Below are 25,571 nucleotides of genomic sequence, written 5' to 3' on the forward strand. Positions count from 1 at the left end.
GAAGCATTAGAAAAACAGGATAAACCTCCCCATAATGCTGAAAAGGGAGAGGGATAGGTACACTAAAAAGAATAACCAACAAGAACTACATGACAAAGAACCAGGAGCATCAAAGGTGCAAAGAAAGTACATAGTGTCATGGAAGGAACACTCACTTGACACACATCATGAGGCTAATGTCGTGGAAGGAACACTCATGTGACAAAGTTATATGGAAAACAAAGGCAAACATCAACCCCCTCATGGAACTTTATAAGTAGTGCATGTACAATAAGGCACATGATGTACAAGATCCCAAGTATACAATGCATGGTGACACTTTATCTCAGTGCATATGCATAAATAAAAAATGCTACAATGATCAGAAGAGACAAAAGACTGGAAACAAAAAGAACAACCAAAGACAAGACATCCTACTCAAAGAAAGAGATCCTAGGACCTAAAATATCCAAGATATTCACCAACATGCTGAAAAGCAAAAAACTGAATAAAATGTACCTAAAGAAGAATCTAGAAAAAAAATCATATGAATGGAAAGAACACAAAACAAAATTTCGAATGATATAAAGTTTTCAAAAAATAGAGTTCAGATGCTCAATTTATGTCTCCTAGAGTGCAAAAAAAAACCTCTGGATTTGACAGCAAAAAACACAATAAAAAAATAAAAATAAAAATTTTAAACCTCTAGATTTGGATAGAGCTCGGAAAGAGCTTTATGATGATATAAGATTTATGAAAAAATGCCTCTGTTCGCCCAAGTTATGGCTAAAAAACCAATAGCCTGCCAAAAAACACCTTCAAGAAAAAAGCCCCCCTTGTTGGTGGCAGGGAGGTGGTGTTTGGGTGGCTACTAGGCAGTGGCTGGACATCGATCGGGCAGAGTAGGTGGAGGGCGGGCATCTAGTAGGTGGGTAGGGGAGGTGGGATGGGTTGGCCAGGTAGAGAAGGAGGTGGCGGCTGGGCTGGGCAGGGCGGGGGCCTGGCAGAGCAGACGACGGGCGGCGGAGCGGCAACTCCTGGGTGGTAGGGCTCGAGCGACATTGGCTGCAGGACCTGGGTGCTAATGGTGACAACTCTTGGCAATGGTGGCAATAGTGGTAGTAGAACCATGGTGGCAATGGCGATAGTTCCCGACAGGCAGTGTAAAGACTGTCGGGTGAGATCACCGGGCGGTGATTGCCGACGGTAACCACCAACGTGGCCCCGATGGTTAACAGACCGCGAGCGGTCTGTGTTGACCCCGTCGGCCTGGGCAATCCATTAAATTGCACCCCAATTTTTTCTCAAACTGCGTGCCTGAGGCCGTACGAATGGGGCTTAAAATTTTTTTGCTCCCGAACACCTGACACCTGGGTGGAGTTTTAGGATGCTGTTGGTGATCATATTCAAGACTTGGCAAATGGAGATCATTGCTGAAGCGTGTGGACCTATATTAGGTCCCAGTTGATCTAGGTTATGGACCAAATTTAATGTAACATATGGATTGGACCTCTCGATGTATTTCAAGAATGCCTTGTGTGTTGGATATTATTTGTTTGGTCTAAGGCTGACATGGTTTATAATTATGTAATTGATTTATTATCTGGTGGCTGACTTGATTGGTTATGGTCGAGGGTTTGTATTTATAGATGTAAGATCTCATTGTAGATCATCATGGTTATGTTATAAGTCATGGTCAAGGAATGTAATGTGCGAATAATATAATATCATTCAGGCAAATGAGTTGGTCAATCATTCGAGATTGAGTTGGGTGTATGTAAGAGGATTTAGTCCTCCGATATTGAGCTTAATTGGAACTATACTCAGGCATAGGAGATTCTATCTTTTGTAGTTCAACACTTCTCCGGATTATAGTATGGATTTATATATAGTCAATGAGGCTCCTTTTGTGATGAGTAGTGCACTCTAGGTTGTTGGCCTTCCTGCAAGTGCATGCCCCTCAATTGTAATTCACATACTTACTGCAGAAGTATTATATGACTGTGGGTAGGCTTCCCACCGTGGTTTTTCCCTTTACCAGGTTTTCCACGTACAAATCTTGGTGTCATGTGGATGGTATTTATTCTGTGATTATTGTTTATGCTTAATTGGTTTAACTGCTATTCTGGTATTAATGTTTCGGGTTTCGGTGTTAAAATTTAAATTTCTAATAGTTCTAGTAATCTATGACAACTGATTCACCCCCCCCTCTTAGTTGTCTTTTAGTTATTTGATTTGTCTAACAATTGGTATTAGAGCTTTGGTCCTCTCTGCATAAAGCTTAACCGCTTGAGGAAGGTCCTATGGCGACTAATAGTTCAAGTTCATCCAGTTCTTCTGGAGCTATCTTTCGGAGGGATATTTTAAGGCTTGATGGAACAAATTACATAGTATGGAAGATTCAGATGAAGACTCATCTGAGATGTCTTGGCAAGGAGATTTGGGAGATCACATAGAATGGTGTCACACGTTATAATCCGAGATCTGGCAATCCTCCTCTGACAAACATGTACAAGGAGCTTGATAATGATTGTAGAGAAAGAGAAGCCCTCTTGTGTGTACTTTCTAATCAACAAATAATGGGATTAACCGATAAATCATCTGGAAAGACTATGTGGGATAAGTTGGAGACTCTTAATGAAGGTGACCCTAAAGTGAAGATTTCTAAACTTGATGGTTACCGGGTGAGATATGAAAACCTAAAGATGGAAGAAGATGAAAGGATTACTGCATTCATGGAAAGGGTAAATGAGATTGTTATGGGAATTCAATGTTGTGGTGGAACTTTGAGCGAAGATGAAATTGTTTCTAAAGTCCTGAGAGCCCTACCACCGACTTACAAAATGAAGGCTACTACTATTAATGAGTTGAGAACAATGGCTAATACATCTGTCAACATAGATACTTTGGTTGGGAAACTATCTGCTTTTGAGCTTGAGGAATTTGGACCTTCTGGAGCTGTGAAGTCTGAACCTGCTTTTCATGCATCTGCATCTACAACTGGTAAGCAAGACTGGAAAGCTTTGTATGCAAATGAATTAGAAGATATGAAGAGAGAAGATGATGAGTTTGAGCAACTAGAAGCACTATTTATTAGAAGAGTACCTAAAGGACCGATAGGAAGTAAGTATGAAGGAAAAACACCTTTTAAATGTTTTGCATGTAATAAGATTGGTCATTTTGCATCTAGATGTCCTAAAAGGAATTCAAGATTTGAAGAAAGAGTTAGAAGATCATTTAAGCCTAACCCTAGATATTAGAACAAATATAAGTACAAGAAAAACAAAGACAAATCATGCTACATAGCGGATGAGAAAGACATTATTGATTCTGATAATGAATCGACAGAAGACTCTACTAGTGGTTCTGGCAATGGGAAGGAATGGGTGTTCTTGGATATCAAAGAAGATGATCCGGCATTGGAAGAGAATGTACCTGAAGAGAAGGCACTTGCTGCTAAAATTGAAGACAAAGATGAATGGGTAATTGATAGTGGTTTTTCACTTCATATGATTGGAGATTAAGGGAAGTTTCTGTCTTTGCAAGAATTTGATGGTGGCTTAGTTAGATTTGGAGATGACAAAGCATGTATGATAAAAGGAAAAGGAACTATATCATTGGATGGTAAGAACAATACTGACAATGTTTATTATGTTGAAGGTTTAAGGCACAATATTTTGAGTGTAGGACAATTGGTAGATAAGGGATTTTAATTACAGTTCAAGGATGGAAAATGCAAAATCATTATTAGATCTGGTTTGGAGATTACAACCCGTACATAGACAAAAGGTAATATATTTCATTTGAGCTCCAGTGAGAAGACCTGTGTGATTACACAGATTGATGAGAGTTGGCTATGGCATAAAAGGATGTGTCATGTGAATTTTGATTGCATTGTGAAGATCAGTTCAACTAATGTAGTTAAGGATATACCGAAGAATATGAAGCCCTATAATCTGGTATGTAAAGAATGTCAAATGGGTAAACAGGTCAGAACCTCTTTTAGGAGTATACAAGATAAATCAAATGATGTTCTTGATCTTATTCATACTGATTTGTGTGGCCCTGCTAGAGTTAAATTTTTTCAAGGTGATAGATATTTCATGCTAATCATTGATGATTATTCTATCATGATGTGGGTTACTTTTCTTAAAGAAAAATCTGAAGCATTTGAAAAGTTTAAAATCTTTAAGGCTAAAATGGAAACTAAGACAAGATTAGAGATTAAATGTTTGAGGTCAGATCATGGTGGAGAATTCACATCTGGTGAGGTTAATAACTTTTGTGAGAAGCATGGGATAAGAAGACAATTTTCTACTCCCCGGACACCTCAGTAGAATTGAGTTGTGGAAATGAAGAATAAAACTATCTTGGATGCTGCTAGAACAATGATGATGGAAGCTAATCTACCTCAGAAGCAGTGAGCACAATGGTTTATACATTCAACAAAGTACATATCAAAGGAGAAACTGGTAAGACACCTTTTGAATTATGGTTTGACAATACACCTACAACTAAGTATTTCAAAATTTTGGTAGTAAATGTTATATCAGGAGATATGATATCGTTGGGAAATTTGATCCTAGATGTGATGAAGGCATATTTTTTGGTTATTCTAATGAAAGCAAAGCATATAGATGTTATAACAAGAGATTGCAGAGAATTGTGGAGAGTGCTAATGTCAAACTAGATGAGCTAAACAAAAGTCAAATCAGAGTTTATGAGAACGAACCGATAGTGGAAATGATTATATTTGAACTGGTAGCACCTTTACCAAAACCAAGTGTTGAACCAGTTACTCCGGCAGTATCAGAGAATTCTATAGTAACTAAAGAACAAGGAAGAGGAATAGAAAGTCAGAAGACTCCTAGGTATGCAAGATTGAATCATTTAGAAGATCAATCATTGGGGATAAGAGCAATGGAGTGATGACAAGAAGAAGACTGACAACTAATGAGGCATGTTTAATTTCACAAGTTGAACCGGTATCAGTAATTGAGGCATGTAAAGATGAATATTGGTTAAAAGCTATGAAAGAAGAATTAGATCAGATTAAGAAAAATAACACATGGACCTTGGTTCTGTGATCTAAAAATAAAAATGTTATTGGAACTAAATGGGTTTTTAGGAATAAATTGAATGATGATGGTCAAGTTATAAGAAATAAGGCTAGATTGGTTTGTAAAGGATATTCTCTGAAGGAAAGAATTGATTATGGAGAGACTTTTGCACCTGTAGCTAGGATTGAAGCTGTAAGATTATTTGTTTCCTATGCTGCTTATGAAACCTACAAGGTTTATCAGATGGATGTTAAATGTGCATTTTTTAATGGGGATCTTGATGAGGAAGTTTATATTGAGCAACTTGATGGTTTTTCACTATCAGATGATACAAATATGGTTTGCAGGTTAAGGAAAGTTTTATATGGATTGAAACAAGCACCTAGAGCTTGATATGCAAGGTTGGATAAATATCTTTTGAAGCTTGGTTTTACTAAGGGTAGTGTTGACAATAATTTTTATTATAAGATCACTAATGATGATATACTGATTATTGAAGTATGTGTTGATGACATTATTTTTGGAGGTGAAGATAAGTTAGGCATAGAATTTTCTAAGAATATGGAGAAAGAATTTGAGATGTCTATGATTGGTGAGATGAATTTTTTCTTAGGTTTGTAGATTACTCAGACTAACAAAGGTATTTTCATCTGTCAAACTAAATATCCTAAGGAATTATTGAAGAAATTTGGTATGGGAGATTCTAAATTGGTAAGTACTCCTATGGTTATGTAATGCCCATACCCTAGTTAGATTTGTAAAACCCATTTGACCATGATTGACTTCCTATGTGGCATTCTTGAAAGGTAGGTTAACCATGGTGAAATGTGTAGTTTAGATAATATTAATAACTGTGCATACTTATTATTGTGCTTTTGCATCGATTCTCGTGTAAATGTAATTGTTCCTAACCCTTGTGATAAATCTTGAGCTAACGCCTTCATTGAATATGTATATGTATATGCATGCTTGTATGAATTCATGGGTGCAGGAGATTGCAGGTACAACACCGCTTAGGGCAAGGTTCATCTCCTTTGGGATTTGCAAGGTTGAGTATGCCTCTTTCATCTTTAGAATTCGGATTTGGTGGTCATATAACTCTCGTCTTGCCTTAGCCATGGTTAGGTGAGCATCGTGTGTGGATTCGTGGGGCTTGCTTTTCATTGGGATGCGTGTCGAGAGATTTGAAGGACTTCCTCGTTTTGCATGCCTTGCACGAGGTAAGTGGAGTTTGTTGTTCTAGGTATTAAATTCAAATTTATAAGTAGACGTGCAAATTAGTAATTTAGAAATTTAAATGGGTAGCTTCCTTTATATGATTAATCATTAATTTAAGAGATTGCTTTAAATTATTATTGTGGCAAGCTTAAGGTATTTAACTGGGGTTAGTGTGCTCATTTACGCATTTGTAACATTTACGCATTTGTAGTTGAGAAATTAGAATAAATAAGACTCTTGCATTAGATTAGTCATTTATTTAAAAATGTCGCTTTATTATGTTATAGCGAGTTAATTTAATAGCTAATTTTAAAATAATGAATTTAATGAGTTATGCATTTTGGGAAGGAAAAATTCAAAGTCATTTGGGAGATAGAAATAAATTACTCATTTCCGCATTTTGGAAGAAAAAAGGGGTAAATTATTATTATTAAACGAAATTATTTCCTTTTTACTTGTAAAGTCGATATAGTATAAAAGTTTGATTTTTAGAAAATTAAATTAATCAAATGCCTTACCCGGTCAATAGTTTTGAAATAAGAAGTAGGCCTAAAATTTGTAGTGAGAAATTAAAATTTAAAAAAAAAACGCAATAAGAAATGGAAGCTTTTTAATTTTAAAGGAAAAATGAATAAGAGGGATTGAATAAGAGGTTTCCATTTTTCATCCATTTTATTTTAAAAATAAATGCCTAATTTTGAAATTGAAAATTAGGGCAAAATTAGGGTTTCTCTTTTAAACCTAGTTTTGTAAACATTTTGGGGGTTCTCTTTTGGGGGGGAAAATGTGGGAGAAAATGGAGTTTTTTCTTTCTTGCTTGGAGTTGCAGGTGGAGCTCTTCTTCAGATTCATGCCAGGAATGCTAATGGAAGGTAGGTCTCTTGTTTATCTTGTATTGCATTTAAAACCAAAAGAAATGTGTTGGATTCTCCCTTGAAAATCTAAGTTCTAGTTTGAAACAATGGTGGACATTGGATCAAGATTTTTTTTGCCTTATGAGATAGTAAATCTTACCTATCTAAGAGACTTTGAAACTGTTTTGTGTGTTTGGAGGAAAACCATGAACTGTTATTTGGAAATCTTCCCCCATTTTGATATTTTGGTTATTCTGAAAAAGAAACAAAAAAAAATGGAGAAGAGATGGCTGTGACTGTATTTGTTTTTCAAAAAATGGGGTTGCTGGAAAATACTTTAAGTTTGTGTTTTCAGACTGTGTTTTGGTGAGATAATCATACATTTTGTTTGTATTGCTTACATATATTGTTTTTATTTAAAAATATATATATACATTTAGTAAATTTATGATTGCATTCTGGCAGTTTTGGTCTGGGCCTGGTAATGCCATTTTACCAGAGATTTCTATTAAAAAATGAAATAAAATAAAATAAAATAAAATATAAAAAAAAAAAGATATTTTATTACCCCCCATTGCTGGGAGGTTTCATGGCTACCACGGTAGCTACTGCTACTAGCTGGTAGCAGCACTACCAATGGTAGCGTGGCTACCAAGGGGGCCCACATGGTGTTCCACGTGGGTAACCCCAGTTTCAATGTGCTTTTTTTTTTAAATTTTATTTATTAATTAGTTTTTATTTTTTTTAATTGTTTTAAACGAAAGAAAACAATAAAATAATAAATTAAGGATATGTTTAATAAATAAATAAAAAAAAAAAAAAGGGGGAAGAAATTATATTGATTTTATATGGAGTTTTTTTTAATTATTTAAATTTAAACTTTTCTTCCTTATTTATTTAATATTATTTAAGTTGAGTAATAAATAATATATGGAATTTAGGATATTGAAAATTCGATAACTCATATAGAGATATATGTTTTTGCCACACTCTGATGTATATAACTGGCAATAAGAATTACTAATTATAAACTATGGTTAAATGTGGATATTTAATAAATGATATTTTAGGAATTTCTTATATCAACATATAATATTAACTATATGTGGCTTCTTGGTCCCTTTGTAACGAATACAGTCCGTGAATTAACCCTTAGTGTTCAGACGATAATTCTAATCAGATAAGTATAAATTGAGATTCACATATACTTGTTTTATATATATGCAAGGGATTTATAAATCGTTGGGGGGGTACTAGTGTATAGTTCTAGACCAACATGTCAGTGATGTTTATCTAAGGATTAAGTAAAATACCCGAACGAGAAATGCTTACATTTATGTGAACTTAGTTGGAAAACTTGTAGAGATGTATTTACTGACCGAAGTGGTCATTTGTAGTATGGTTGTGATCGCCTAAAAGGCAGGATTGTAAAAGACATGTAAATTTGTACTCTTAACTATATTAAATGCCAGAGGGGTCTTGCAGTTGAGCAAACCCGGAGATGTAGCCCCTTAGGGGTGAACTCCGAGATCATATCTGTGTTATGTGATGTTTTTAGCTTACCTTGTTTTATGCTTTAAATTATCATGGTTGGTTGTTATCTTGTATAAGTGTATGATGGAAAAGAAACAAATTTTAAATCAAATGCACAAAATCAGACATCTTGAGGAATGTAGTAACTCAAATTTATAATACATTGTAAATTATGATTATGGCAAAGTATTTAAAATACTGTAATTAAAGTTATGGAAAAAGTATTTTGAGAATGTGAATTAAAAGTTGTAATAGTGGAAAAGAATCTTGCTAGATTACATCATTGGATTAACTTGTTATTAAGCATGTAAATTGAACAAATGAGTAGGGGAAACAACGATAGAATTAATGTTATAATTTCTAAGCTAGAATCTAAAAGAATAAACCATATATAAGTATTTACTTTATCTTCTTAAAAGAAAATCGCTATGTTAATTGTATTCCTCTATGTTGGACGAATATATTTAGTTATTTACGTTGTAATTATAACCAATAACCCTCACCGGATTAATTTGATAATTGTGTGGACTCAACTAGATATCCATGTTATAACCCTTATAAAAAAAATATAAAAGGAATCCCTTATGATTGCTAAAATTGAACAAACATGGGAAATAATTGATTTGTTGTTTATACATTTAATCTTCGTAAAAGTATCTCTCATATTAACTTCATTTAACAAAAAAAAGAGAAAGATATGCAATAAGATAATTGTATTTTAATTCTAATAGAAGCACGTCATTATGACCTTATTACTCTAATCTTGAAATGATGAATGTCATCTAGCTAACGATATGTTAATTTAAAGGATGCTCTCATGTGTCCTAATGCATATCCACCTTAATGAAATCAGTCCATTTATTTGCATTATCAAAACTCCAAATGAAATCTATGGCTACTCACATTTTATCTTTCATATAAGAACTACAACTCATTAGTTGGCTATGCATGAAATCAAATGAAGGGATCTCACTCTATTAATTGTACTTAATCCTTAATGAATGAATCTCGTCTGATTAACCATACTTTTAATAGTAAAGGATGATATCGATTGTGAATGGATTCCCTAATCCCAATGAATGAACCCCATTATATTAAACACTTGGAACCTTTCGGGAGGCCTCTTAATGTAATTATGAATTAAAGTGCAATGAATAAATAACCCCTCAATGGCCTCCTAACCACCCAAAGTAATTGAACGCTTCCTAAAGTTATAAGATGTCAAACCATTGAACACATATATAATCAAGATCTATGCTTTATCTCGTAATTAAGATATCCAGTTTAATGAATCTAATGACGCAAGTTGAGTTAGGTGTAAGGTTATGTAATTCGCGTTGGGAAAATCCTTAGGATCATTTTAGCCTTCCGCTGTGTTATCTAGTTAGAGATAACTTTGAGATAACTTCAATCTATCTTAATATTGTAACTTTTCATTAACGCTCTTAATTATTATTTTAAAAAAAAATATTTACACTCTATTTGAGTGTTTTTAACTTAAACCCTTTGGGGTTTCCTGGTGGGGCATTACAGGTTACAAGTGAGAAATTGACAAGAAAAGATGTTTCTGCATCGGTAAATCCTACAAGATACAAATCTATGATTGGAGGTCTTCTTTATTTGACTTAGACTAGGCCTGGCATTATGAATGTTATTTGTATTGTTTCAAGATTTCAGAGTGATCTTAAAGAAAGTCATGAGATGATGGTGACAAGGATTTTTAGATACTTGCAATGTACATCAGAATATGGCTTGTGGTACCCTAAGGATGATAACTTTATTTTATATGCATATACAGATGCTGATTGGGCTGGAGATGTTGATGACCGAAAAAGTACTTTCGGTGGAGCTTTCTTTCTTGGAAAGAAGTTGGTATCATGGATCAACAAGAAACAATCATTTACTTCTTTATATATCAAAGAATCTAGTATTTCATTCTAAGACAAAGCACATATCTATCAAGTACATCTTTTTGAAGGAAAAGGTAGAGGTAAATGAAGTTAGACTGGTTTATGTGAATACTAAAGAACAGATTGCAGATATTTTCACTAAACCTTTGCCCAAGGAATCATTTGAGTACTTGAGAGATAGATTGGGAGTTTCTGCCCCTCCGTTAGAGACTTGATTGATGCATTTTGGCATTAGTCCGACATGCATTATCAGATTACTAATCCTTCCGACATTAATGTGGGATGCTATTGCTCAGGGGGAGTAGTCATCTTTGTGATTCATTGGTTTATTTTCTTGCTTTGATATTTTTGTCAGATTTCTAGCATTGATGTCAAAGGGGGAGAGATATTAATATGAAAAAGACAAAGAAAGAAACAAAAAAATCATTGGGGGAGAGATCTGGAAAAGAAAAACTCAAAGGGGGAGAGATATTGACATTTAGAGCCATATGTGGGAGTTTGTTGGCTTTCTTCCATTAGGGGAAACTTGTTTAGAATTTCTTGGTACTTAGATGTTTTTCACATCTAGTGTTGCCATCAATGCCAAAGGGGGAGATTGTTGGCCATTTGGTGGAATTGATTATGTGTAGCATTGAAGTTTTTTTATTGATGCCAACACTAGCTGTTTGGATGCTTTACCGACACCCTTTTGGTCCCGGTAGGTTGAGTGGTTTTAGTTGATTTGGATCCGATGTGATCCGATAGGCTCCAGTATAGTTTGGTGATGGAATTGGCTTGTTCATGATACTCATGCTCATATTTGGTTAGTTGGTTTTGGTCTGATGATCGGATGCTATCTTGTTTGCTTAGAAGCTTAGTTTCTAGTTTGGGTGAGGGTTTCACCAGTAGAGATTTTGATGAAGATATTTGATGAATTGCATAAGTGGTGTTGGTGCAGCCTCTGGTGGAGTTTCAGGATGTTGTTGGTGATCATGTTCAAGACTTGGCAGATGGAGATAATTTTTGAAGAATGTGGACCTATATTGGGTCCCGATTGATCTAGGTTATGGACCGACTTTAATGTAATGTGTGGATTGGACCTCTTGATATATTTCCAGGATGTCTTGTGTGTTGGATATGATTTGTTTGGTCTAAGGCTGACATGGTTTGTAATTATGTAATTGATTTATTATCTGGTGGCCGACCTGATTGTTTATGGTTGATGGTTTGTATATATAGATGTAAGATCTCATTGTAGATCATCATGGTTATGTTTGAGGTCATGGTCAAGGAATGTAATGTGCAAATGATGTAATATCATTCAGGCAGAGGAGTAGGTTGATCATTCAAGATCGAGTTAGGTTTATGTAAGAGGATTTAGTCCTTTGGTATTGAGCTTAATCGAAACTATACTCAGGCATAGGAGATGCTATCTTTTGTAGTTCAACACTTCTCTGGATTTTTGTTTGGATTTATATGTAGTTAGTGAGGCTCCTTTTGTGATGAACAGTGCGCTCTAGGCTATTGGACTTCCTGCAAGTGCAGGTCCCTCAATTATAATTCACATACTTACTACAAAAGTATTATCTGACTGTGGGTAGGCCTCCCACCATGGTTTTTCCCTTTACCAAGTTTTCCACATACAAATCTTGGTGTCATGTGGATGGTATTTATTCTGTGATTATTGTTTATGCTTAATTGGTTTAACTACTATTCTGGTATTAATGTTTTGGGTTTCGGTGTTAAAGTTTAAATTGCTAATAGTTCCAGTAATCTGTGACAACTGATTCACCCCCCCTCTCAGTTGTCTTCCGGTTATTTGATCTGTCTAACAGAAAGATCCAAGCTATTCATAGGTTTGTTTTTCAACTTGCGGATCATACCTTTCCTTTTACTCAATTGCTAAAAACTAAAACCATTTTTCAATGGAATGAGGATTGTCATCAAGCAGTTGAAGACCTAAAAGCCTATTTGGCCAATCCTCCTATTCTTCGACCTGTTGATCATACTAAGCTTTTCCTATTATACACAACTGTTTCCTTTCATTCTCTTGCAACCTTGTTGGCACAACGTGATAAGGATGGTAGAGAATGTCTAATTTGTTATATAAGTCATACTCTACTCAATTACGAAGCTCGATATTCTACGATGGAAAGACAGTGCCTTGATTTGGTCTTTGCAACCCAAAAGTTAAGGCATTACCTTTTGAATTCTGAAGTCCATGTTATCATTAAATTTGATCCCCTCAAGCATCTTTTCTCTAAAACTGAAGTTTCCAGATGCTTAGCTAAGTGGGTTATGATGTTGACCATGTTTGACCTTAAGTTTGTCTCCTAGAAGGCAATAAAGGGTCAAGTGTTGACTGACCACTTAGTTGAGGCTCCTTCACCTTTCTCCCTACCTAATCCGAAGTCCTTTCCTAATGAATTCATTTTGTCTATTGAGATTGATGAGACTTGGGAATTTTACTTTGATGGCTCTAGGTGTCGTAAATGATCGGGGGTAGGGGTGGTCTTAATTTCTCCTTAAAAGAAGCCTATCCCTTTATCATATTGTCTCAATTTCTTGTGTACCAATAATATTGCTGAAAATGAGGCTCTTATAGATGGAATTAAAGCAACCTTAGCATTAAATATAAAACATCTACATATTTATGGAGATTCTCAACTAATTATAAGACAAGTGACAAGAGTTTATCAAGCTAAGCAAGACAAATTATCACAATACAGAGATCTAGCTATATCCATGTTACATAAATTTTATTCTAATACCATGGAGCCTATTCCTCAAAAATATAATCGACATGATGATGCAATGGCATGTGTAGCCTCTCTTGTATCTTTAGAGGATCCCTTGGTAGATCTTAAATTCACTATTCACAACCTCACTACCCCGACTATTGCTGATAATCCTAGTGATGTGACATATTGTTGCATTATATATTCTAATGAATGGTACTCGCATATCATGAGATATTTGAGTGATGGTACCTTTCTCGACTCTTCAAACAAGAATACTAGGGCTAGGATTCGCAAGTTGGCCGCTAGATACATTATCCTTTCTAATGTTCTTTATAAGAGGGGATATAATGGTCTTCTCCTCCGTTATCTCAACAAAGACGAAATCCCTATTGCCCTTGAGGAGGCACATTTAGGTGCTTGTGGGGGGAATTTTGGGGGTAGATCCTTAGTTCAGAGGTTACTCCAAATGGGATATTATTGGCAGACCATGGAAAAGGATTCCTTTGCGTTTGTTAAGAAATGTCATCAGTGTTCGCAACATAGATATTTGATCCATGCCCCTACCCAAGAAATTCGATCTCAAGTATCATCTTGGCCCTTTTCTACATGGGGTTTGGATCTTATTGGTAAAATATCTCTTCCTTCATGTCAAGGAAATACCAAGTCATCATAACTACAACCGATTACTTTATGAAGTTGGTAGAAGTTGTTCCTCTTCGATCTACTACCGCTGAAGTAATTTGTCAATTCTTTTTGAAAAACATTATTTTCTGATTTGGAATACCTTCCACCCTAGTTTCAGATAATGGAACGTCATTTAAAAATAAGGATGTGAAGAATTTTATTGAGAAATATTATACTCAACATAAATTTTTTACACCTTATTACCCTCAATCAAATTGTCAAGCCGAGTCTTCAAATAGGATAATTGAACAGATTCTTTGAAAGACCTTAAACAAGCATGGTAAGGATTAGCATACTCAATTAACATATACTCTTTGGGCCTATCAGACAAGTGTACATGTTTCTATAGGTTGTACTCCTTATAATCTTGTTTATGGTATTGATGCCATTATGCCTTTGGGGTTAGAAATTCCTTCTTTGAGAGTTTCTCTTAGGGGTATAATGGATGATGATTCTTATAGAGAACAAAGACTTCAACAACTTGAAATGCATGATGAATGATGTATAAACGCTCTTGAACATATTCAAGCATATCATAAAACTTTGCAAAGGAGCTACAATGATAAAGTTATTCAACATTCCTTCTCGGTAGGTGATTTAGTACTTTATGAGAATCAACGTAACGTGAATGCTTTACCCGAGGAGAAAGGAAAATTCAGCCCTAATTGACTTGGATCATACATCGTTGTCGAGGTTTATGGACCAGGTTCTTACAGGATAGCAGATGTGGAAGGTACACCTCTCAAGGAACCTATAAATGCCATGCACCTTCATAGATACTATGCCTAGTTCCTCTCTCTCTCTCTCTCTCTCTCTCTCTCTCTCTCTCTCTCTTTCTTTATCTTTTTAGTCTTTGCCTCTCTTTGTTTCTTTTCTTTCTTCAAAATGGGATAATATGTTAGCATATCTTCATTAAAGTAGGTAGGATTAAATGATGTTATATTGTTTAGTCTACATTACTTCATTCTTGACAAGCATGTTTCTTTACTTTATTGTTTGTCTGGGATTCATTTATGTAAATTGTAATAGATTTACATTTTATATGTGCTAGCATATTATAAAATTTCTTATGTGTCAAGTAGGATTATATCATGTTGTTTTTAGTTAGAGTTAATTAAATCACATTAGTCATATAGTTCTTAAGCTTAACACATTTCTCTTCTACATCATCAAAGTAGCATTTAATTAAATACGTGGTTATTTAATTAAATCACACATGTATCGATTTAATCATGAAGCATTGAGAAATCAATCACATGGAAATTAAATTAGACATACATGTTCATCACCAATGTGTTACTTTTAATCTAAGAAATGCATACATTGTTTAAGTATTAAAACAACATGTTTGAGATATAACATGAGCATAAATCAATACATATTCATGAGTGTTATAACATATACATCAACAAAAATGTCTCATGACATAGTAAGGTTATCCCATATCCCTAGGACTAGTAGCTGGAGGATGGTGGCTAGATGTCCCCTCCTAATCTGGCCGTGGAGGTGGGCCCATGGGTGTGTATCATGACATGGACCGTGAGTGACTCCGTGAGTAGCTCCTGCAATCCCTCTCCATCATAATCCCATGATATATGGCTGCCTCTATCTGTGATGCTACTAGATCGGGCTCTATCTGCTGTAATCTCTCTCACATAACCTTCATATTCATCCGAAGAGGGATGAATAGATCCTCATGGCGTCCTACACTCTTCTATGATCTATGCACTATCTGTGAGGAACTGGGAATATGGGCAATCATGATGAGGTTTTTCACTACATTCTGAATGAGAGAGTGCCACTCCTAAACATTAGCTATAGGTAAAGGGGAGAGTTTTTCATCAGTAACATTTTATATCATCAAATCTAAAACTAATAAGATACATAAATTAAACACCTTACCTGGATCTTCCTCTCGCTAGTAGGGATTGTGGAAAGAGACTGCTTGAGACTGGGACCCACTAGGCTTTCCACGCTCGTACTATCTCTGTACAATGGGTATGGGCCGATGAGGACTAGAATCAAGACCCCTTATAGGGTCCTTCTCTTCCTATGATGGGATGCTCGGTGGATCTAGTGCTATGGTGTCATCCCCAGAGTGATGAGGAACTACATCTGATTCATCCTCCTCCTCGTCCTCCTCATCCTCATCCTCGTCCTTGTCCTCCTTCTAATCCTCGTCCTCCTCGTCCTTCTCATCCTCATCCTCATCCTCATCCTCCTTGTCCTCATCTTCCTCATCCTTGTCCTCCTCATCCTCGTTCTCCTCATCCTCCTTGTCCTCGTCATCCTCATCCTCATCCTCATCATCTTCATCCTGATCCCCCTCTCCAGTATTAGAATCATTTCCATCTCCACATGCCCCCTTCTCTCCTGCATCATCAGCCTGATCATATGAGCCCTCCTCGAGTGTATCGGGTCCTCCTCCATCACCTCTGTGTCTCCATGGTCTGGGGTTCCCTCTAGGGAATTTTTTTGGGAAGATGGCTCCAGGATATGTCCTTCCCCACCATGTGATGAACCGTCGGTGTGAGCCAACATCATCTCTGTAGTTTGTCGCAATGTCTTGATTTGACCCGTCCGAATCTCTGATGTCGATCTCATCACTAGTGGGCCTAGAAATGGCTCTAGGCCTCAACATCACACGAGAATGGTAGATGTACAGAGGCACATTAATAGGAACACATGCTCAAACCCAAACTATTGCTAGAATCAGTCGAAGTAGAAGCAAATGACTATGTGGCTGTACCGCCCCTCTAGTTGACGGTTCCTTTACATGCAAAATATCTGCCTGTGTATCCCTGCCCACATGTACATCCTAAGGTAGGGTCTGCATATGACTCTCCCTGTTGTCAATCTGTCTAAGCTCAATCTCCAATGTAGGAGATCGCCAAATTGCCACTCACAGATAAGTTGATAAGCAAATACCTTGGGCTTCTCTAGGACTGTCTATAGGGACTCCTATGAGCCTAATAAATGAAATGTGCTAAAAAATCCACACCTGTAGTAGTGTGCATGTCATCAAGCTGCATCCCTGTCCAAATACATACTCCCCAAGGTCATGATAGAGATGTGCAAGCATGCTCTGACCCGAAGAGTATACCCTCCTATGTCTCTCCATTGCTCGGATATTGTACATGAGGCCTCCGTGCATCTATGTGCCACGTCCATTAGGACACACGACCAATGCAATGGTAGTAATTAAACCTCGCCAGTCAGGTGTAGGAGACAACTGATCATGATACGACCCCTCGTCTCACTAAGCATCACTCTCCCCATGACATATACTTTCTCTCTCCTATAATCCTCCTCAGTGCGGTCAGATCGATATCTCACGGTCGCCCCCTAATGGGAAGGTGAAAGATGCTGTATACATCCTCAAGGGTGACTGTCATCTCCCCCATAGGCAACATGAATGTCGAGGTGTCTACATTCCACCTCTCCACCAATGCCATAAGCATCGCATAATGAAATCTGATGGCCGACATAATCATCGCATACCAAAAGCCTACCATGCGCAACAACTCCCTCTCCCCCGATGTTAGCCTTGGGATATGCTCCTGAAGGCTTCAGAAGGTGAGCCCGGTAGTATGATCATGGATATACAACAATTTCTGCAAAAGAAAAACATTCTATCATCAGTAATTGATCATCATCATCATCTAATCAAAAAAATCATTTTATCTATTTTGACATTCAATCGCCTGATCCCATGTTGCCACTGGTCGCCCCAGATAGGGACTAGGGCACCCTAGGAAGACCAGGGTGCCCCCTTGGGACTAGGGTACCCATGGAGGACAAAGGTGCCCTAGGACCCCAAGGTGTTCGAATAGTGGGCACGGACCCGGTTTTGGTGATGAAATCACAATCTTGAAATCACTGAAAGAATGAAAAAATTCAAAATGGATTCGATGGAGGGTCAGCTCACCTAGTCAACTGGTCGGCCGATGAGTATGAACTGGTGCAAGATCTCCATCCATGGAGGTCTCTTAGATCAGTGTTGAGGCATTCTGACTAATAGGTGGGCTCCTCTATGGTGAATAGTGCCAAAAAGTCAAAAAGTGACAAATGAAGGTGTCACTTTCATATTTATGAGTTATGCACTTGTTTCGTCTTATGATTTAAAGTTAAAAACCCTAAATTTTGCACTTTTCCTTCAATATCTCATATCTTTAGCTAGGGAGCTACGATTCTCACACCATTGTTGGCGTTGGAATCTTGAGTTCACCCTCTCGCTCCATTTTAGTTCCATATTATGCTTGGATGAGCAATCAAGCCTTGTTGTGAACTTGCTTCATAAAATTCTTTATCACAATTCACTGTCGTAAAAATGATACCCTATTTCATCTCACTAATTAGCAAGCCAAAACAAGGGGGGCATATAGCTACTTGTGAATTTCATCACCTTCCTTTAGTAAGAATTAGATGATTTTGTGATCTAACATGTGGTTTGGTAGGGTGCGGTTCCTAATTGTGTACTGCAGCTACCACTGGGGGCTTCGTCCGACAACTTATGGATATATCCCTTTTTCAAATGATGTTTACTTTACTGTACTTTAGCTTGCATATGCATGTAGTGTCATAAATTGTACACCCTTGCTAGGGTTGTACAATTTCACACTTAGGTTAGCACCCACCTTTGTGTGTCTTGCATCTTGCATTTCTAATTCCCCTTTAAGCATTTAATTAATTAATTAAATTAAATCTAAAGTCATGTTTCATCACTTTACATATTATAAAGTTGGGCCCTTTACCCTAAGCGTGCCCCTTTCCATTTTATTCCTCCAATAAATCATTTAATCATAAACCCTAATTATATCTATTTCAACCTTTAAGACCCAATTTAGCATATCAAATCATCTCAAAATGAGCTGCAACTTTTTGGGATTTTCTCTAATATCATCATATCTAAAAGCCCCAAAAAATTGGTGAAAAGTTGGTCGGACCGTGTGGGAATGCACATGGTCCTCGACTTTTTTCCCAAAATTTGAGGAGCATAATCTTATGATATAACAATGCTTAACCCCAAAATATTTGCAGGAAATTCAAATCCTAGGTCGGCCTAAACATGAAACTAAGATCTAGACTTTCATACTTAAGAGCTCTCTTTCTTCATTTGAAGGGGGTCTTCTTCTAAGAATCTAAGAGAAGGTTTTTAGAGCATAAAGAGCCTTCTTTGCAGTGACAGAGTAGATATTTGAACTCTTCAACAACATTCAACATTCATCCATCAAACATTCATCAAGCATCATTTCATCAATTGGGGGCTTTTGAAGATATAGAAAAGCAATAGGAGATCACCGACTGAAGATTGGCTTGTACCTCTCCCTTGGGGTTGGGTATGGTTTCATGTTGTTTTCATGTCTTTGCATAAGATTCAATTTGATTCATATTCATGCTTTAGATCACTTTGCATCATGGATTTAGAGCATTTACTTTGTCAATTTATGCAATTAGGGTTTACTCTTTAGGGTTGCTTTAGATTGTTTGCTTTCATTTTAGGATCTTGCATACACACAAGGTTCTTGCACACACAGTTTCAGTACATTATCAGCTATTTGTGGAGGTGGAAATCACCAGCACAAGGGTTTGAATAAGGCAAAACCCTATATAACCACCCAAAACCCTATTTTGCAGCTTTAGATACAAGTTCGGATCCGAGCGTCGCTAAAAGTTGTGGGACTGGAGGAGCACATAGAGATAATTTTTGGGTGAAAATTTCTTCAAAAATCCTAAGGATAGGGGCGTGGCACCCTGGTCCTGCCTAGGATAGGGGCGTGGCACCTTGGTCATGCCCTTTATCAACAGGATTTGGCAGAACATTGTCTTGCAGGCTTCAGAGCCTATCTTGTCAGTTGCAGCTCCAGACTTGCAGAATCAAGACAGTGGCGTGACACCCTGGTCCTGGACATTTCTTCTTAGATTTTAGACACAAGTGCACCTTTGATTTTGCCTCCTAATCTGTACTTTTCAGCAGTGTATTTGTTGTCCTTTGATCAACATTTCCAGATTAGGTTGCTTGCTTACTTGCATCCTAGGTTAGATTGCATTTTTGAATCATTCCTCTCTCATTTACAACAATGGAATAGAAAAACTAAGAGGTGATCCTCGACTCTGTCTTCCACAAAAGAAGTAGCCCGAAGTGTGTCACCTCCCTAGGCTGTTTCGTATTCTGTGAGTGTGTATGAGAGTGGGATTAGGGTTTCCATACTTAGTCTCACTTTTTCCCTACACAAAATTATGTTCTTATTGACCATCCTATGTGTGCTTCATCTTAATTGTTTCAACAATTGATCATATGGATTCTTCATCACATTTGCACCCTCATTCTCCTATTGTGTGACCTCAATCATTGCATGTGATAGTTGTCCTAATAAATATGATTTAGATTGCTTATTGTAAATATTTTTGGGGTTTTTTAGGTGAGTGCAAAATCATTGATGGATCAAACTATGTTTCTAAGTGACAATGAAAATACATATAAATAGAGTTAAACAATCATTAAACTAATTCAAAAAATATGTAGGAATAGAATGTGTAAATTGAATGTAATTTCTAGGCTACTTTTTTTAAAAAAATGGAAAATTTATTTGATGAAAAATTAAAATTTTTGTAGATGCCTAAAAATTAATTAAATTTTATTTAATTAATTACCTTTATAACATAATTAATTTTATTAATTGTGTTATCCCCTTTAACTTTCCCATATAATTAATTAAATTTTATTTAATTAATGATGCCCCCTATAATATAATTAATTTATTAATTATATTCCCCTTTTTTAAAATTTAATTTATTCCAATAAATTGAACCCCACTTTAGCCCACTAGCCAAATAATCTTGTAAACCACATTAGTTAATTAATTTCCAATTAATTAACTAGCATCCTAGATTCCTACAAATCTTCCTACTAAACCCACTAAGTAAAACCTAATCCTCATTATCATTTTCTTCAATTTTAAATTCATTTCACCTACCTAAGTCCACACGTGACAACCCTCTTAAATGAATAGCATGTACAAGTCCCTTTCAAGCCTCCACCTCACTCTTTGACCAAGGGTGCTCACATGTGTGAGGATGCTCTTCCTCATAAAGCCACCCTACACTTTCCCTTTCCATATATTTGTCACTTCCTTCTCCCTACCCCTCTTCCACTTTGCCACTTTTGCCTCCACTTTTCATTCTCTTGTTCTTCCCAAGATGCGCTCACACATGTGTGAGCACACCTTTCTCTCTTCCCCATGACAAGTTTTCTTTCCCAAATCTTCCACCTTGTAACAATTGTCACAAGGCTATGAACTCAAGCCACCTCATCTCATCACACTAAATCCTATCCCTCCATCATCTCTCAATCTCAACCATCCATTTCAAATCCAAAAATCTATAAATTGGAGCTTTCTCCCTCACATTGATGCAGAGCATCTATCACAAACCATAAAACCTTGAAGTATATTACTAACCCAAAACTAATACAAGACCTTAAACTTGAATCAAGAGGCATATAAAAATATCAAGCACTCTTCTCAACTCCAAAACTCACAATTTGATCATTAAGTGACAATACAAATGATATTCATTCATTCTTCAAGGCAATCACAACATAATCTTTACACAAGGAGTGTTTATCAATTACTTCCACCATACGCTACCAATCAACCCAAAAACACTTTCAAAGGTTATATTACATCCATAAATACCTTCATTGAATATTTAATATCATAACATTCACCACAACATGAGAGAACAAATTCTTTATTGCCATGGAATACCCTAGTTTAGGGTTTCATATTTAAAAAATAGTTTTCACAAAAACAATCATGCATTCTTCAATTCTTAACCAAATTAAGTCAGACAAAAATCACTGGAAAGAGGATTCAAAGAAATTTCCAAAACATATAGCCTTTCTTCATTATGATTCCTCATGTGACCATACCAAATGCTGCAACATGACTTTTGTTGCCTTCACCAGTCTGTTTTTCACCATGAACTGTAACAACCAATCATTAATAACTTTTGAAATTATGATCATGAAGCCAATCTCTCCAGTCAAACTTTATATTACCTAGTTAGATAAATTATCTCAAATTTTTAGCCAGATCCAATGGTTAAATAAAACGTTATGAGGATTTTCCCCAAATGGGTAACCCTTAGCAGGGTTTTGACAAATTTTGAAAAAATAAACATATTTTGCCAAATAATCCACAAAAATGCATAAGAAATGATTCATCTGAAATCTATTTCATTAATATATCATTAAAAAACATCTACATATAAAAATTATACCAAATGTGATCCTCCATGAATCTATGACAGTCATAGATTCCTTAAAACCTTATGATAGTTTGAGGGTTTGATGGATAATCTTTGTCAAATCCCCTCCAAAATTCTCTACCCCCTTGATCTCTACCAAACATGGTTTTATAAACAATTTACAACTCCTCATAACTAATTTAACCACCTCATGACCAATGGATTGCATTCTTACACTTTTGTTGCACTTTTTGGCAATGTTGCAACTTTGCAATTTTTACAATTTTTAACAAATTACCACTACACTTCACCCTAGCCTTCATGGACACCCCTAACATGTTATAATGGATTAAATTTGACCAATTAAAACATTTCAAACTTTTTTGGATGTTATTCACACTTTGACCACTGTTGACCCTATCAAGACCTAATAGGTCTCTTGATACAAAATGACTCATCAAGTCTTACAACATGAATTGTTTTGATACAAATGGTATTTTGTGACCTTACAATCATTAATGCAACATTAAAAAAATAAAGAAAAATGTGGGTTGTCTTCATGATACATCTCCATGGCTAGGTGCCCATGCACCATACAATCGACCTAGAAAATTTTACAAGTCCCTTGGAAACATAGAACAACAACTTGCAATAAATCTTTTGCCTTGGAGTGGTCCTCTCTCTGAAAATTTCCTTATCCTTGCTTTGGTGTCATTTTCTGCCTTCAAATTTGCCTCTTACCATTCCTCTTTCTCTTTTCATCAGGTTCACCTTCAAAAGGACACATGACTGTCCTTGCATCTACTTTCTCCATTACTCCCATCAATGGAGTACATAAATGGCTGCAAATCCAAGTGCTTTACTAGTCAGATGTTCATCTCTCTCACTGTTTCATCACACCAACTCTCCAAACCATCCATCTTACCCAATAGAAGATCTTGGAAGATGCCTCTTTCTCTCTTTTCCTTGCATCTTCTACCCAACTTAATCTCTATTGGAGGATGGTAATGACAAACCTTCTCTTGTTTGCCAACACACACTTTTTAGAAACCTTCTTCATGCAACTTAGATGGAACAAGCACTTGCAACCAAATACATTAGCAACACAAAATTTCAAATCTTCTTGGGCTAGGTCTTGGTGTGGATTGCCTCCTTTGGCACTCTACCCACACACTTAGACTCTTCTAGCTCTGATACCAATTTGATGCAGAGCATCTATCACAAACCATAAAACCTTCAAGGGTATTACTGACCCAAAACTAATACAAGACCTTAAATTTGAATCAAGAGGCATATAAAAAGATCAATCACTCTTCTCAACTTCAAAACTCACAATCTGATCATTAAGTGACAATACAAATGATATTCATCCATTCTTCAAGGCAATCACAATATAATCTTTACACAAGAACTGTCTATCAATTACTTCCACCATACACCACCAATCAACCCAAAACCACTTTCAAAGGTTAGATTCAATCCCTACATACCTTCATTGAAGATTTAAGATCATAACATTCACCACAACATGAGAGAACAAATTCTTTATTGCCATGGAATACCCTAGTTCAGGGTGTCATCTTTGAAAATTAGTTTTCACAAAAAAAATCACAAATTATTTAATTCTTAACCAAATTAAGTCAGACAAAAATCACTAGAAAGAGGATTCAGAGACCTTTCCAAAACATATAGCCTTTCTTCATTATGATTCCTCATGTGACCATACCAAATGTTGCAACAGGACTGCTGCTGCCTTCACCTGTCTACTTTTCACCATGAACTATAACAAACAATCATTAATAACTTTTGAAATTAGTATCATGAAGCCAATATCTCCAGTAAGACTTTAGATTACCTATTTAGAGAACTTATATCAAATTTATAGCCAGATCCAACAGTTAAATAAAATGTTATGAGGATTTTTCCAAAATGGGTAACCCTTGGCAGGGTTTTGACAATTTTTGTGAAAACAAACATATCTTGCGAAATACGCCAAAAAAATGCATAAGAAAGGATTCATCTGAAATATATTTCATTAAGATATCATTAAAAAACATATACATATAAAAATTACACCAAATGTGATCCTCCATGGATCTATGATAGTCATAGATTCCTTAAAACCTTATGACAGTTTGAGGGTTTGATGGATAATCTTTGTCAAATCCCCTCCAAACTACTCTACCCCCTTGATCTCAACCAAAAATGGTTTTATAAAACATTTCTAATTCCTCATAACTACTCTAACTACCTCATGACCAATGGATTGCATTCTTACACTTTTGTTGCACTTTTTGACAATGTTGTAACTTGACAATTTTTACAATTTTTGACAAATTACCACTACACTTTACCCTAGCCTTCATGGAAACCCCTAACATGTTATAATGGACTCCAATTAAAACATTTCAAACTTTTTTGGATGTTCTTCACACTTTGACCATAGTTGACCCTATCAGGACCTATTAGGTCTCTTGATACAAAATGGCTCATCAAGCCTAACAACATGAATTGTTTTGATACAAATGGTATTTTGTGACCTTACAATCATTAATGCAACATTAAAAATAAAGAAAAATGTGGTTTGTCTTCATGATACATCTCCATGGCTAGGTGCCCCTGCACCACACATCCACAACACAATCTTATGCTATACTTATGTTGCCATTTTCACTCCAAGATCTTCACTTTGTTGTGCAATTTTGGAGAGAAAATCCACATATCCAACTATCAAGAACAAATCAAGTGGCTAAGGGTGCACCACTTGTAGTTCAAACCATGGAGTAAGTAAAAGGTATAATGCTTGTTTGAGATTTTGATTTTATGTTTAAATATCTATTTAGCATCAAACCTTTTGTTGCTTTCATTTTGGCACGCGAGGTGGGACCCACATCCCTTGTAAATAACCTTCAAAATTTAAGTTTTGTGAAGATACAGGTTGTAGATTGCGGTTCAACATCTTCAATCATGCTTTGATGTTTCTGATCACACTTTAGCATCTTGAATCACACTTCAGTGTTTGCGCCTGTCTAATGACGTCTCCACCCAGTTAACCTATTGCAATTATCTTGCAGGATAAGAAGACTTACTTTGGGTTTTTTGTGAAAAATATAACTTGCTTTTAAGTTTTTTCTTGTCAACTAACTCTCTATCTCTTGCAAGAAATTTTAATGCTCATAAAGTTTTGTGATTGTAGGTTTTAGAGCTAACTTTGTTTTGTAGGTCTGTGGAATGGCGTCTTCGCCTTTGTTTCACCATCTTTTCCTTTTGACATCTTTGCTTGTGCATCAGCGTCTCCGCTTATGCATCAATGTCTTCACAAGTATAAATTTTCTTTGTCAATAATATATATATTTAAAATAA

This window comes from Cryptomeria japonica, chromosome 6, assembly GCF_030272615.1.
Source record: "Cryptomeria japonica chromosome 6, Sugi_1.0, whole genome shotgun sequence".
Taxonomy (NCBI): Eukaryota; Viridiplantae; Streptophyta; class Pinopsida; order Cupressales; family Cupressaceae; genus Cryptomeria; species Cryptomeria japonica.